Genomic DNA, 14,993 nt, shown 5'->3' with positions numbered 1-14,993 from the left:
TACCTGGAACGACTTAGTTCCCCCTTTGCAACAGCGCAGCTGCGAGGGCCAGCGCAGTGGGTGAGAGCAGGGCGACAGTGGCGGATTAACACACGGGCTTACTGGGCCCGGGGCAATTTGGGGGCCCCTGCAGGGAAACCGGAACCTGTGTAGAAGTGGGGAGGGAGGGGCGGGGGCCCACCAGCACTGGAACTGTGGCCCTGCCCCTTGAGGCCCCACCCCCGGCCAGGCCAGAAGCTAGAACTGGGCCATGGTAAGAACCATCCAGCAAGCCTGGGTTGCTGTGCGGAGCCCTGGACCTTCCACCTGCCCTTGGCTGGGGGCCGAGGAGCAGCCTTATCACTTTATCAGCTCCCCCACCACAAAGTGCAGCCCCTGCTGTCATTGATCCACACCTGCCCAAGGCTACTATGCCCATTTTAAAAGTGGGGGGCCATGGCCCCTGTGGTTCCCCCAGTTCCAGCATCCCTGGGCCACCAGCGTGTAGGGGGCCAAATGTTCTTTGTGCCCATGGGCCCAATAAATCTTAATCTGCCTCTGCAGGTCGGAACCAAGGTTCCACCCCCTCCCCACTCCTACCCACCTATTCTCTGCCCACAGCAGCTACTCTCCCCTCCCCACAGACTGCAAATGAAGGTAACTCACGCAGAAATCGATAGAGAGCAAACAAACGGTAACTCAACAGGCAAGCGGTACATTCAACTGTATCTTCTATAATCTCAGCCATGACACTGTATTTTTTTTAAGTGAAAAAAAAAACAATCCTGATGTTTTTAGTGGATAAAATTTCTGCAAGCAAGTGAAGCTTAAATAAATTGCTGGGTTTTGTGTTAAACTGATAAAACCAGAATTTATCGAGATGCTCTAGGAAAATGAGTTTCCCACAGAAAAAGATGTCATGGAGTTGGTATTTTTTGGCTTGAAAGGAATATATTTTCGCATCCTTTTTTGGTGTTTTTCTTCCTTTTTTCTCTCATGTTGAATTTTTTTTTAAAACACATTGAAACAAGAATAAATTATACATTCTTGTTGTAGAACGTATTTAGTCCATCAAGCTTCCATGTCAGACATAAACTGGTCTTTTCACCAACCTCTGCTGCAAACTTATTCCCACTGGACAATGGAGAAATGAAGGACAGTGGTTCACAGATGATAGGATAGGCAAAATGAGGAGGAAAGGGAATCTGAGCCAAAACCTAAATTCCAGAATTTCCTTTGGCCAAGCTTATAGCACCTGAGAAGTTGAACAGGACCATGCACCTTAACAGCTGGGAGGAGGTAAAATCCATCAGGACGCTCCCACTTTTTCCCTGTTTCCTCCCAAACTATCAGTCTCAAAGACCTTAACAGCATGGTTAGTTTCGTTCCAGCCAAGGAAAAGTGGATACATCACCCCCCAGGAACTAAAAACACATGGTTCTCATTAATCTTGACACGTCTTGCAGGGAAAATTTGTTCTTAATAATGTAGATGTCCACCCCATGAGATTCTACTGTTCTAGAATGACACCGTGGCAAAACTTTATGATGCAGTGCCATGCTGTGACAAGGCCCAAGGGACACTGGAGAATCTTCACTCATCCTGAAAGCTAACGTTGTCAATGCTAAGTCATTTAGCAAAATAATTGTTCTGCTGGCATGTGGGGTCCTAGGTTGTGTCCTTTGCCCTGTCACTGACTTGCTGTGTGACACCAAGCAAATCACAACCTTATTGTTTCAGTTTTCCCATCTGTAAAATGGGAACAACAACATGTATTTGCGAGACTTTGTTATTATAAAACCCTCCATGAGGCTCAAATGAAAGGTGCCAGAGGATGCAATTATTATACCTCCTTTTTTAAAAAAAACCTAATAATGGAGAATAAAATAGCTCCTTTCTCAGCATTATAAAAGTGTTGGTGTGGGCAAACTTTTCATTTCTTTGTGAATTTTATAAATGTGCTGTAAAGAGTAAGCAAACCTCCAGCTTTCCTGTTTTCAGTCCAAGCCACAAACTGAAAGCCAGAGTGGTGACCATATAAAAACATAAAGGAACCAAAGACTTAAACACATTAAAGATCTCTTGTAAATGTAATTCAGCTTTGCTAAAAGCGTTTACAGGGATGCCCGGTCACTGCCAACATCTTCAAAGTAATGTAATAAATGAAAGACTGGAGCATAAGGAACAAGATAAATATAGTAAGGAAGGTTATATTAAACACAGAGTACAAAAAAGACCCCCAAGATATGATGAGTCTTAATTCATTCCTTAAATGGAGATGGAAAACGTCAAGATGATCACAGTGCTAATATGAAACAAACCCCAGAAGGTGCTTTAATTTTTTCTCCCAGGTTCTCTCTATGCAGAAAGTGCCATTAGAAAACACCAATATCAGTAGTTAGCAAAGGTTAGAACTGGGTTATAGGCCTGCCTTCCTGGTTACCCAGTACCAAGAGAGTATGAGGATAGGAATATTCGATTATGGAGCATTCTGAATAGTACTAGCATCACGGAGGGCTATGCCGGGCCTTTCAGTACAGCAGCCATGCTAGGGAAGGGAGCAGAAGAGACAGAGATCTCAGCAAGATTGACCAACCACTCAGGCCCCGAGTTCAGAGGTGTGAAGTGACTGAGAAAGTGGGCTCCTAACCCCAAAGATCTTGGGAATCCTTGGGGAAAGGGAGGCCCAGCTCTGAGGGTGCAGAGGCATCTCTAGGGAGATACATCTTCTGCAGGTGCCTTGCCGGCCCCTCGCCAGCCCCTCTTCTTCAGGTAGAATGCTCCTGCCTGCAGAAGCCATGCTGCTACCTGAGAATCCCTCTAGGACTGAGCAGTAGCAGCTGTGAGAAGATAGGGCATTTCCAGTGAGAGTTAATGGTGTTTTCCCTGTTCTTCTCCCCTTGCACCTCGACCCTCATTCCCAAGATCCTGGGGACCCATGAGGTCAGGGAAGGGGGGAGAATGATGCAGCACAGCTGGAACCTTCCCCCTTCTATGCACCCCAAGAGCAGGTACAGTGGATCTATGCTCACACAACCAGTGGGGATGCTCTGGCCCTAAGACTGGTATGGACAGTCTAATGAAGAGGCTTGACTCGTGTGACAATTCTGGTAATCCAGTGATCACATGGACAAATAAGCAAGAAACAAAAAGGTGAGCAATTGGGCCAGGCAAAGCCCTAAGAGATTGGTGAGTCCCAAGGCAGGACTGAGGGCCATGGATAAGCCTCTAGCAAACTGCCAGGGACATGAGGCGACTTTTGTTAGGAGGTGGTAGACAGAGGGGTTTGGTCATATGCAAATCACTTATTTTTTGGTAGTTTTCAGCATCAATAAATAAAGCCTCGGCTTAAATGCGAGTACATATGGTATATATTTCCTCTCAATGAGAAACAGAATTTTACTGCAGCTCTTCTAAATCTGTCCACAGGAATCACACCCCCATTTTACAGAATAGTAAACAGCTTATGACTCTTACTACAGCCCTGCTAGGTAGTGAATGATAAGCCTGTCTCCGTCTCACATGGTAGCTTAGAAGCTGACTGCACTGTACTGGGCAAGTATTTCATTCACAGATGTCCCAGACTTGGACAGGACCATGGAAGATCTGGAAGATGCATTAAAATTGACTCCTAGGATTGGTACGATGGGGAAACCGTGGGGGGATATGTCATTTGCAGGCCCCATACAGCTGCAGCAGTTCAGTATTATGCCTGGGTTACTTGGTGCAGACATTTCAGTGAAGAAACAGAGTCCTCAGAATGGTCTGGTGCATTTCAAAGTGTCTGAAAGGGGAAATGTAAGGTTTGTGTTCGAATTTCTGAGCATTTGTTGTTATCATCATGAAAGAAACAACATGGATGTCACCTCCTTGGGGGTGTGATATGTAATGAGTTCTTGATTTTAAGACACCACACAACCACACACACCCTAGGAAATTACATCAACACACACTATGTTAAAGGAAGATTATTTAGGTGGTAAAGTCAAGCACTCAAAAGTTAAGAAATCCCAGGTTTATGGTTGCACATGTAACCTTGAGTATTCTCCTCCTGGGCATGTGTAGTCTTTAATTACATGACCACATACTGGTTTTTTCCACAGGACCTCTGCCCTATTCGGTGCACCACATTGATGTTCAAGGAGACACAAGAAAAGTTTGCATTTCCTGACTTGTATAACCTTAATAATGTTCTTTTAATACAGTTTTTGCCCTGTGTAACATTGTACTTTGGGTATCGTGGACTTTCATACATGCCATGTAAATCAGTGGCAGATGGCGGACCAGAAACAGACAGGGTAGGGGCTCGAGGCATTCATAGGAGTCCCATATGGCCCTGCTCTGATTGGTAATACAACAGTACTAAAGTAAGTGGCAGCAATACTAAAGAAAGGCCAACATGATGTATACAAAGTTGTATACCCCAGGAGTATATGGTTCATCTGCTTATCACACTGGACCAGTCCACATTAGGATGAGATTTAATGTTCCATTTACTGGTTCCCATAGCTGCAAAGTTAAACACTTCGGGCCCAGACCAGCCATTAGTAGCACTGTGGAGACTAGCATGGAGAGGGAATCCACAGTATATCAAAACCAGAAAGGCAGGGCTGAGCGAGAGAGGAAGCATTTCAGCCCAAAACAACTTACAAGGGGTGCTGAAAAATTTAAACAGACATTGCTGTTTAAATAGGAAACGTGCAGTATGCAACCCCTGCTATTGCAATGAATCCCACCCAGCTAGCACGCTGTCACACCACAACTGCAACAAAAAAACGATGCAAAATGCCTGCAGATTTTCACATACCTCCAAGAGAAAAGTGTTTTCAATCACTTTTTCCCCTGGGAGATAAATATAAATCCACAATCTATCTGATGCCACCAACACACGCTATATAGTTTTATACTGTGTAGGGCTTATAGAGTTTGACTTTCCTTTTATGTTATTGAAGGTACTTTTGCCACATCTTTTGATGATAGATCTAAGGACACTGATTGTTCCATACAAGGAACTTTTTCTTGATGGCACCTTCACAAGGGAGGGAGTAGTTAGGCCCAGCGCACTATATATCGAACACAAAGGAAATTAGTGCTTACTCTGTGTTGTGTGTGTCACGTTTTAGCCCAAGCAGAGCCACAAAACTTCAGAGAATCTTATATGAAACTTACCATACAATAAAGATGTATCCTAAGCAGCTAGTGTGATATTTAGGGGTATGTTAAAAATAATGTAATATTTCATGATTTATGCTTAAAATAACTTGGGCTGCGGCCAACTTCAGAATCTGCAGCTGCGGAGGTCAAGTCTGTTGCTGCCTCCTAAAAGCATGCAATCCACCTTGCTTTTGTTCTCTCTCTCTCTCTCGCACACGCACACATGCATGCACTGTTGGTCCTTTCTTTCTTTTACCTCTGGGAGGAGTTGGGAGATAAAATGTATCAGTATGATGCATTCAATCTAAGGTCATCTTCTCAGAGTGAATTCATTCAATATGGTATATCCACTTCTCTTCTCAGTTACAGTGCAGCAGTGGAAAGGAGACAAAAATGTGGCCCTAACATTGCCACAGCATCTCCTCCTTAGCTTCACAGCTTCCCCCATGGTAACTGAAACCTTCTTTGGGACGAACGTATTTTATTTTTATGAAGGCTCTTATTCCATCTATATCTGTTTTCATTATGTTTATGCACTGAAGAAACACAGACAGGCAACTGGTTTTGAGACACAAACTTCCTTTACACCCCCTCACCCTTTTCAAACCATGACATTCCCCCTAAAGCCCTGCAGGCAAACACTCAAGCATCTGTTCCCAACTGGCCATTAAGTAAACAGAGCGTTTGAACCCACAATGGCATCCTTGAGATGAAAAAGACACAAAGGAGCTAACGTTTTGGGGGCAGAAGAGTGATTTCACGCTTCTCAAGGAAGCACATGCTATTATCAGTGAGATGCATAGAGGGAGGCAGCCACTAATCTTGCAATCCAGATACAGCATCGTCTCACTTTTACATGAGACATCCTGGCCTCAGTGGATTTCACTGATGACTTCCTGGAGTCAACCAACCAGTGATGGGGTCCCAACAGGGACAGCATTCACTCCTGACAAAGAAAGGAGGGAAGGAAGTTTCACATATGTCCCTCTGGTGGAAGGGGGGGGGGGGAGGAGGTAGAGTGGAGACAGTAGGAACATCTCATGGAGTCAAGAGTTTTTGCCTGAGCTCAGCTGTCAAAACTGCTGCAGCTGATAAGTGCTTTCAACAGTCAGTGGGAATTACTAGTGAGGGTGACAGAGGGTTCTGAAGACAGTTTGGGCAGCCAAAAAACCAGCGTCAACACAGCACAAACACTAATAATCCTAGAGCTAGATAGAGCATGTCAGAATCAGTCTGTCTGTGCACGTGGATCCTGCACGCAAGCTGCAACGTCAAAGCAAATCATCGAGAAGTACTAAATAAAGCATGGGAAACACAGAGTGTAAGTTGATTATAAAAAAACATGCCCCATAGAGAAACCTTCCTCTTCTAAAAGGGAATATCTTCTCCAATGGAGAGCCAGAGAAAGCAGGGAAGCATGGCTGAGTGATCTGAGTGCAGGACTGAGGGCAAGGAACTCCAGAGCTCCAAGTTCTACTCTCACACTGACCCCACTTTGTGCGGTAGACAGGGCCAGTTACTTAGCCTCTCTGCATATCAGGCTCAGCTCTACATGGTTTAGTTATTATTTGTATGGCGCTTTGTAATGGTCAGCCGCTCATTATTCATTTTAGAATTTATCTAACTGGCATCACCCAAAGAACCATACATTTCTGGAAACTCCTCTAAAGTCGTTACTCCAGCTACAACTCTTTGCCGTCCCTCCAAAGCAATAGCCTATCCATATCAGGAACAGTTGTGAAGACAAATAACACAGAGCACAAATCAGACCGGTGTGTGGCATAAAGCTCCCCTTGGTACTCCACTGCTGCAGGGCTGCTCGCTGCATGCTGGCCCCTACACTAACTCCATATCACCAGAGAACCATCCTTTCGCTAGGGTGATCCTCCTGGGCTGGTTCCGCAGCTTCACTGCCAGGATATGCTGCAGTGGAGGACAGCATCCACTCCACGCCAGAGGAGCTCAACTTTCACATGATCACAAGTCCCCAGATTCCTTCAAGAGAGCTGAAGCAGCTCATCACACAAGGGAGCCCAAGGGATGCAGAAGTGTTCACTTTCTTAGAGCCGATGGTAACATGACTGGAGTTTTCTTTTGTCGGGTTCTTTTTTGCTCCTGTGGGGGCCTGGGCAATTCTATGCTCTGCTCAACACCAGGAACATCATCTCTTCCTCATTCTCCCTCACACATAAACACGCATGCGCACACGCAAACTTTTCTTAAGAGGCTCCAGGGACATCTGCCCTATCGCAAATAAACTACCTTAAAGACAAAGGAAAACTACTTTCAAGACAAGGCTGCTAGGCATAAGGTCATTCGCACCATGAGGGGAAAGGGAAGGCAAGTTGGGCAATTTGAGGCCTTAATGAAATCTCTTTCTGGCATGTGCTTCTCGCCTAAGATGAGGCTAGAAAGGTATGTTGCGTTGTAGCCAGTGTCTCGTCTGACATTCTCTAAAACAATCCATTTCCAAACATCAAGGCATGGTAGACAAACGTGGAAATCACTGGGGTTTAAAACCCAGTCACACTGGCAAGATCTAATCATCAACACCACAAGGGAAAATATCTTTGAATGTGCCCTACCACACGCTGAAACAACCAGCTTCTCTCCTTTGTCAGGTCATATGAAAGTCCTGCTTTCATCAGTACACCATGATTCCTATTACACAATCAGTATTTGCCAACAGGTACCACAACAGTGGCATCTGAGATACTGCAGCTTTTCCTGTACTGAGGACAGGAAATGCCCACAGTGTGGTTCCTCACAGTAAGTGCTGACTTTCTAATGAGGACCAGAACACTCATCAATTGTCTTCAAAGCTTCTGTTAGGCACAGTGAGCTCTTTGTCATTATGCTGCATCTAACTATGAACCAAGTTCCATCACACTCAGTTGGGGCTTGATCCAAAGCCCATTTAAGTCAATTGAAGCCTTTCCATTGACTTGATGGCAGGTCCTCGATGAGTCCAAGCTGCATTTGTTGAAATGCAGACCCAGTGGCCTGACAGGACCAGACCTATACAAATATTATCATTGGATAGGATGTTTTTCCCACTGCCTGTGTGTCTCATCCCCTTCAGATTTACCATCAACAGTGAAGTTAGTCTGACACCCACAAGTCAGAGACACTACCTCATAGTCAATGGGCCAGTGCCAACAAGGCTGTGAAAGAATCTTTGAGCAATGTCCACTGAGGTTGATGGCCCCTGTGGCAAGGTCACTCAGTGGAGACTGGTTTGGTTAACAACATCTTTTCCAGTGTAGTTTGGCAATGGTACATGCATAGTAAAATTCTGGCCACATCCTTTGGCAGGATTGGCAATAATGTGGCTAAAGAGACTCCACCCTAGAGTTGGTGGAGCACAGGAGGTGTGAATGATAATATTTCCACTCCCAAGGCATAAATCTTAAAGTACTTAACTAACACAGTTCAGCCTCACAACAACCCAATGCTAGAGGTAAATATTCTTAAAGATGAATTACAGGTGGGAACTGAGGGGCAGGGACGTGAAGTAACTTTGTAAGGTTACAAAATGAGTAAACAGCAGGGCTCGGAACAGAACCCAGGATTCTCAACACCAGTCCTTCACTCTACCCCTAGACCATGGGGCCTGCCTGAAGGAGAAAGAAACACTGTGCAGATCTACCTTACATTGGCATTCAGTTTATGAAGAAAAGACCCTTCTTTTTAGTAATAGTTTTACTCTAATCAAAAGCAAGCTCTCCGATTTTTGCCATAAATTAGGTTGGATCATCCTCTAGGGAAGAGCAAAATTAGGTCATCTGTGAGGCACACATGCGAAGATCAATCCAATTCAGCAGCAATGTTGGCAGCAACGTAGCTCCTCAGCGCAGTTATGGTATTTGGGAGGCGGCAATTACAGCATGAATTTAAACAAACAAACAACTGGGTGGCAAGCATAACTGGGCAACTGTGCTCGTCAAGCCCTGGGAATCAATAAAAAGCAAGGAGTTCAGCAAAACATTTGAGCTGTGCAAATATCCATACAAAGCTGTGTCCAGAAATGTAAATGCCATGCGTTTTATGGAACAGAGGTCTCTATTTTATCTTTTAAAGGAAAGTGCTGTCCCCAGAGCGTCTTCCACATTCAGCCTCTGATCATGGCCAAGCCTGAGTTTCAGTGCAACTAGAAAGATATGTTAGCAAACTATTAACCAGTTCACCTACTACGGCCAACTAAGCCCTGGTCTACACTATGGTGTTAGGTCGAATTTAGCCGCGTTAGGTCGATTTTAAAATGAATGTGTCCACACAACCAAACCCGTTCCGTCGACTTAAAGAGCTCTTAAAATTGACTTCTGTACTCCTCCCCGGCGAGGGGAGTAGTGCTAAAATCAACATGGCATTCCTGGGTCGAATTTGGGGTAGCGTGGACACAAATCGATGGTATTGGCCTCCGGGAGCTATTCCAGAGTGCTCCATTGTGACCACTCTGGACCGCACTTTGAACTCCGATGCACTAGCCAGGTACGCAGGAAAAGCCCCGGGAACCTTTGAATTTCATTTCCTGTTTGGTCAGTGTGGCGAACTCAGCAGCACAGGTGACCATGCAGTCCCCACAGAATCGCAAACGAGCTCCAGCATGGACCAAAAGGGAGACACTGGATCTGATCGCTGTACAGGGAGAAGCATCTGTGCAGGCAGAACTCCGATCAAAAAGAAGAAATGCAAATATATTTGCCAAAATCTCACAGGGCATGTTGGAGAGAGACTACAACAGGGACATACAGCAGTACCGCATGAAAGTTAAGGAGCTGAGGCAAGCCTACCAAAAGACAAAGGAGGCAAACGGTTGCTCTGGGTCAGAGCCCCACACATGCTGCTTCTATGATCAGCTGCATGCCACTCTAGGAGAGGACCCTACCACTACCACTGTCCATGGACACCTGCAAGGAGGGAGTCTCACGCAAGAGGGAGGAGGATTTTGTGGATGAGGAAGAGGAGGAGGAGGAGAATGCGCAGCAAGCAAGCGGTGAATCCGTTCTCCCCGACAGCCAGGACCGTTTCATCACCCTGGAGCCAATACCCTCTCAAGGCGGGATCCCTGACCCTGAAGCTGGAGAAGGCACCTCTGGCGAGTGCACATTTGTAACTACAGTACAGGGTTTAAAAGCAACAGTGTTTAATGTTTGATTTGCCCTGAAGAATTGGGATCCATTCGCGGCCAGTACAGCTGCTGGAAAAGTCTGTTCACATGTCTGGGGATGGAGCGTGAATCTTCCAGACATCTCCATGAAGCTCTCCTGGAGGTACTCTGAAAGTATTCTGGGATCATTGCAGCACAAAGCATGGCAGTGAATGGTCCTGGGTTTTGGTCACGTTCAAGCAACATTTGGTCTTATATCTTTCTGTGTTAGCCTCGGGAGAGTGATATCATTCATGGTCACCTGGTTGAAATAGAGGAATTTTTGTAAGGGAATAGTAAAAGGATCCCGTTCATTCTGGGCTGTTTGCGTTTGGCTAAAAGGGATCATCCCGGAGAAAAGCCATGTGGTGGGGTGAGGGGAGGTGTGTGCTGTACATCCACTCGAAAACCGCAACCCCTCCTTTTAAATGTGAAACCCAACCCATTGCTTGCTATGGGAAAGGATGGCGCTTCAGTTTAAAACCATTCCCACATGTTATGCATAAGAAGCCAACCTCGCATACCCTTTGCCTTACCATGGCTGTATGGAAACCGAATTCTGTTGCCCAGCCGTGTGCAATGTGTCACCATACCAGCAGGCGCTCAATATAAAAGGCAAAATGCGACTTTGTACCTAAAGCACATATGCTGCCTGCTGTGAATTGCTTGATTCACTGTGAAAGAGTCTTCCTTTTGTTCTTAGAAAGGTATCATCTTAAATTTTACTCTCCCTTTTTATCTCCCCCCAGGTGCAAATGTTTCTAGGCTCCCCCTATCTTCTCCATCCCTGAGGTTATTGCAGATTAGAAGGCGAAAAAAACACCCTCGTGATGACATGTTTTCCAAGGGCATACAGTCCTCCCGCACTGATAGGGCACAGCTGAATGCATGGAGGCATTCAGTGTTAGAGACTATGAAAGCATTAAGTGAGCACGAAGAGCAGAGGCAGGAATGCAAAGAGCGGAGGCAGGAGGCAATCCTAAGGCTAATGGGGGAGCAAACGGATATGATGAAGCACCTGATGCAGCTGCAGGAAAGCCAACAAGAGCACAGACCCCCACTGCATCCATTGTACAACCATCTGACCTCCTCGCCAAGTTCCATATCCTCCTCACCCAGATGCCCAAGAACGTGGGGTGGGGGGGGAGGGGAGGCTCCAGGCACTCAGCCACTCCACTCCAGAGGATGGCCCAAGCAACAGAAGGCTGTCATTCACACAGTTTGATTTGTAGTGTGGCTACAATAAGCAATGTGGCCTTGTCCTTCCCTCCTCCCCCACCCCACCCCACCCAGGCTACCTTGTCAGTTATCTCCCTTTTTTTTTTTAATTAATAAAGAAAGAATACATGGTTTCAAAATGTTGCCAGCACCCAGTGCCGAAAGGCAAAACAACAGCAGGGGCTCGTTACCCGGTGTGCTTCACTCAATAATCACAACGGGGTGGAGAAGCAGAGAAGTTTATTTGCAGCTACAAACAAGGTACAGGGAGAATAGAATCTCAAATCCTGCACACCAGAGCAGGTCATTACACACACTTTTATATTTTTTAATACTATTGCACTACACATCAGCCAATTAAAACTTTGCACAAATACTCTGCCTTTTTTATATGGGTTACAACAATGTTTATTTTTTGCAACCTCTAACAAGCATTTCTAGCAACTTAAACAACCAGCACATTTTGTCTGGCCTTGTAACTATCTCCTATTATCTTTAACTTGGCATCAGCAAACCTTACACTATAAGGCATTATCTGCGGCTGCAACATTGTTTTAAAAGCAAAAAAAGCTTACTCAAACCAGCCAGGCCTGAATTCTATTAAGGGCGGTTGAGAAGAAGCCCTTAGGCCTTCAGCAGGGAGAACGATGTTTCGACCTTTATTTTGAAGGGGGGAGGGTGGTTGGCTTACAGGGAATTAAAATCAACAAAGGGGGCGGGTTTGCATCAAGGAGAAATACACACAACTGTCACACGGAAGCCTGGCCAGTCAAGAAACTGGTTGTCAAAGCCTCTCTGATGTGCAGTGCGCCTTGCTGTGCTCTTCTAATCGCCCTGGTGTCTGGCTGCTCAAAATCGGACGCCAGGTAATTTGCCTCAACCTCCCACCCCACCATAAATGTCTCCCCCTTACTGTCACAGATATTATGAAGCACACAGCAAGCAGCAATAACAATGGGAATGTTGGTTGCACTGAAGTCTGACCAAGTCAGCAGACAGCACTAGTGAGCTTTTAAACGTCCAAAGGCACATTCTACCACCATTCTGCACTTGCTTAGCCTATAGTTGAACTGCTCCTTACTAGTGTCCAGGCTGCCTGTGTACGGCTTCATGAGCCATGGGAGCAAGGGGTAGGCTGGGTCCCCAAGGATAGCTATTGGCATTTCAACATCCCCAATGGCAATTTTCTGATCTGGGAAGTAAGTCCCTTCTTGCAGCTGCTTGAACAGCCCAGAGTTCCTAAAAATGCAAGCATCATGCACTTTCCGGCTATCCCACATTGATGCCGGTGAAATGTCCCTTGTGACCCACCAGTGCTTGCAGCACCATTGAGAAGTACCCCTTGAGGTTTACGTACTGGTTGGCAAGGTGGTCCAGTGCCAAGGTAGGGATATGCATTCCATCTATCGCCCCACCACAGTTAGGGAATCCCATTGCAGCAAAGTCATCCACTATGACCTGCACATTTCCCAGAGTCACTACCCTTGATAACAGAATGTCAATGATTGCATTGGCTACTTGGATCACAGCAGCCCCCACAGTAGATTTGCCCACTCCAAATTGATTCCTGACTGACCGGTAGCAGTCAGGCGCAGCAAGCTTCCACAGGGCTATCACCACTCACTTCTCAACTTTCAGGGCAGGTCTCATCTTGGTATTCCTGCTCTTCAGGGTGGGGGAAAACAACTCACAGAGTTCCAGGAAAGTGCCCTTACGCATGCGAAAGTTTCGCAGCCACTGTGAATCATCCCATACCTGCAACACTATGCAACAACCCGCAACACTATGCAACAACCAGTCTGTGCTTGTTTGCCAGGCCCAGAATCAGCATTCCACTGTATCAACCGGCCCCACTGCCACCATGATGTCCCAATTGCCACAGCCTGTGCTTTCAGGAAAGTCTCTGTCCATGTCCTCATCAAAATCATCTTCGTGCTGGCACCTCTTAGCCCGGTACTGCATATACTCCGGATAATGCGCGAGGTGTTTACAATGCTCACAACAGCAGCGGTGAACTGAGCGGGCTCCATGCTTGCCGTCGTATGGCATCTGCAGGAGAGCAGAGTTGCAGCAGAAGCAGTGGAGGACGACGGATGCCACGAGAATAGATATTTATACAGAACGACAAGAGGACCTGCAAGGTAGATTCATGGCACCAGGAGAGCAGAGTTGCAGTGGAAGCAATGGATGATGACGGTCAGCAGTCGTACTGCACTGTCTGCTGACAGCAGCACCCAGGACACAACAGCAGCGGTGACAGTGAGCTGAGCTGAGTGGGTTCCATGCTTGCCGTGGTATGGCGTTTGCACGGAAAAAAGGCATGAAACAATTGTCTGCCGTTGCTTTCACGGAGGGAGGGGCGACTGATGACATGTGCCCAAAACCACCCGGGACAATGTTTTTGCCCCATCAGGCACTGGGAGCTTAATCCAGAATTCCAATGGGCGGCGGAGACTGCAGGAACTGTGGGATAGCTACCCACAGTGCACTGCTCCATAAGTCGATGCTAGCCACGGGAGTGAGGACGCACTCCACCGACTTAATGTGCTTAGTGTGGACATACGCAATCGACTGTATAAAATCGATTTCTAAAAATCGACTTCTATAAAACCGACCTAATTTCACAGTGTACACATACCCTAAGACGAAATCTGGGGACCATTTCTGGAACAACGCACTTTGTGTCTATGTTACTGCCTCTGACGCCGAGGTCTGCTTGTGATCAGTTTAAAATCTCAGTCAAACTGCACCATTCCTAATTTAGGGTGGCCAGATGTCTGGACTAATAACATGCCTCATATGCTTGGGATTTCATATATAAAAAAGGCAGCTCTCTTAGGGGTTGATCCTGTGTCCATTGAGATGAATAGCAAAGCTGTTATTGACCTCAATAGTGCAGGATCAAGCACCTAATGCTTGGAGCTTGGGCAGCAACTTCCTGTGTGCCTGGACAGTGCCCTGCCCACTGTGGGTGCTAGTGGGATACAAATAATGATACAGGAATAATCGCTAAGAATATTGCCTGTGGCTGAGGGAAGGTGGGAGGGTGTGTGGGAACTCAGCGCAGGTGGATGTTGCTTGTGGATTTTTACTGGGTGCATGTGGGAGGATATGACAGCTGGACTGGTGTGGAATTGAGGGTGGTTGTCACTGCAGTGGGGGTTCAGGCAGAGCCCATCAATGTGGGGCAAGCCTGTGAAAAATCACCACCGTCCCCTTCCCCACCATTAATCTAAATGCATTTTATTCTTTTATTAGTCAACAGTTCTATTAACAGTTCTGCCAAGGCACCAAGGAACTATCTGAGCCCTAAATTGACTAACCACTCGATCTAGGTTTTCATAACATACCTTCCATTGCTGTATCTGATCATGGTACTTAATGGGATACCACAACCAGTACCAATAAAACCCTCTTAATCACTCCTAAAATAACTCTTCTGTAAAATGTGTGGCCGATACAGAATCCATGATGGGATGGGTGCAGTATAAAG

General features: G+C 46.2%; 1 protein-coding gene across 4 annotated transcripts in view; it reads right to left on the bottom strand.

Annotated features, from left to right (window-relative positions):
• The window catches only part of SH3PXD2A (SH3 and PX domains 2A), a 383,399-nt gene that overhangs the window by 221,624 nt on the left and 146,782 nt on the right, over positions 1 to 14,993 (bottom strand). The gene's annotated exons all lie outside the window — the stretch shown is intronic.

Source organism: Lepidochelys olivacea (assembly GCF_965140295.1).
Source record: "Lepidochelys olivacea isolate rLepOli2 genome assembly, chromosome: 7".
Classification (NCBI taxonomy): domain Eukaryota; kingdom Metazoa; phylum Chordata; order Testudines; family Cheloniidae; genus Lepidochelys; species Lepidochelys olivacea.
The sequence above is the reverse complement of the archived record's forward strand: the minus strand, read 5'-3'. Positions and strand labels throughout refer to the sequence as shown.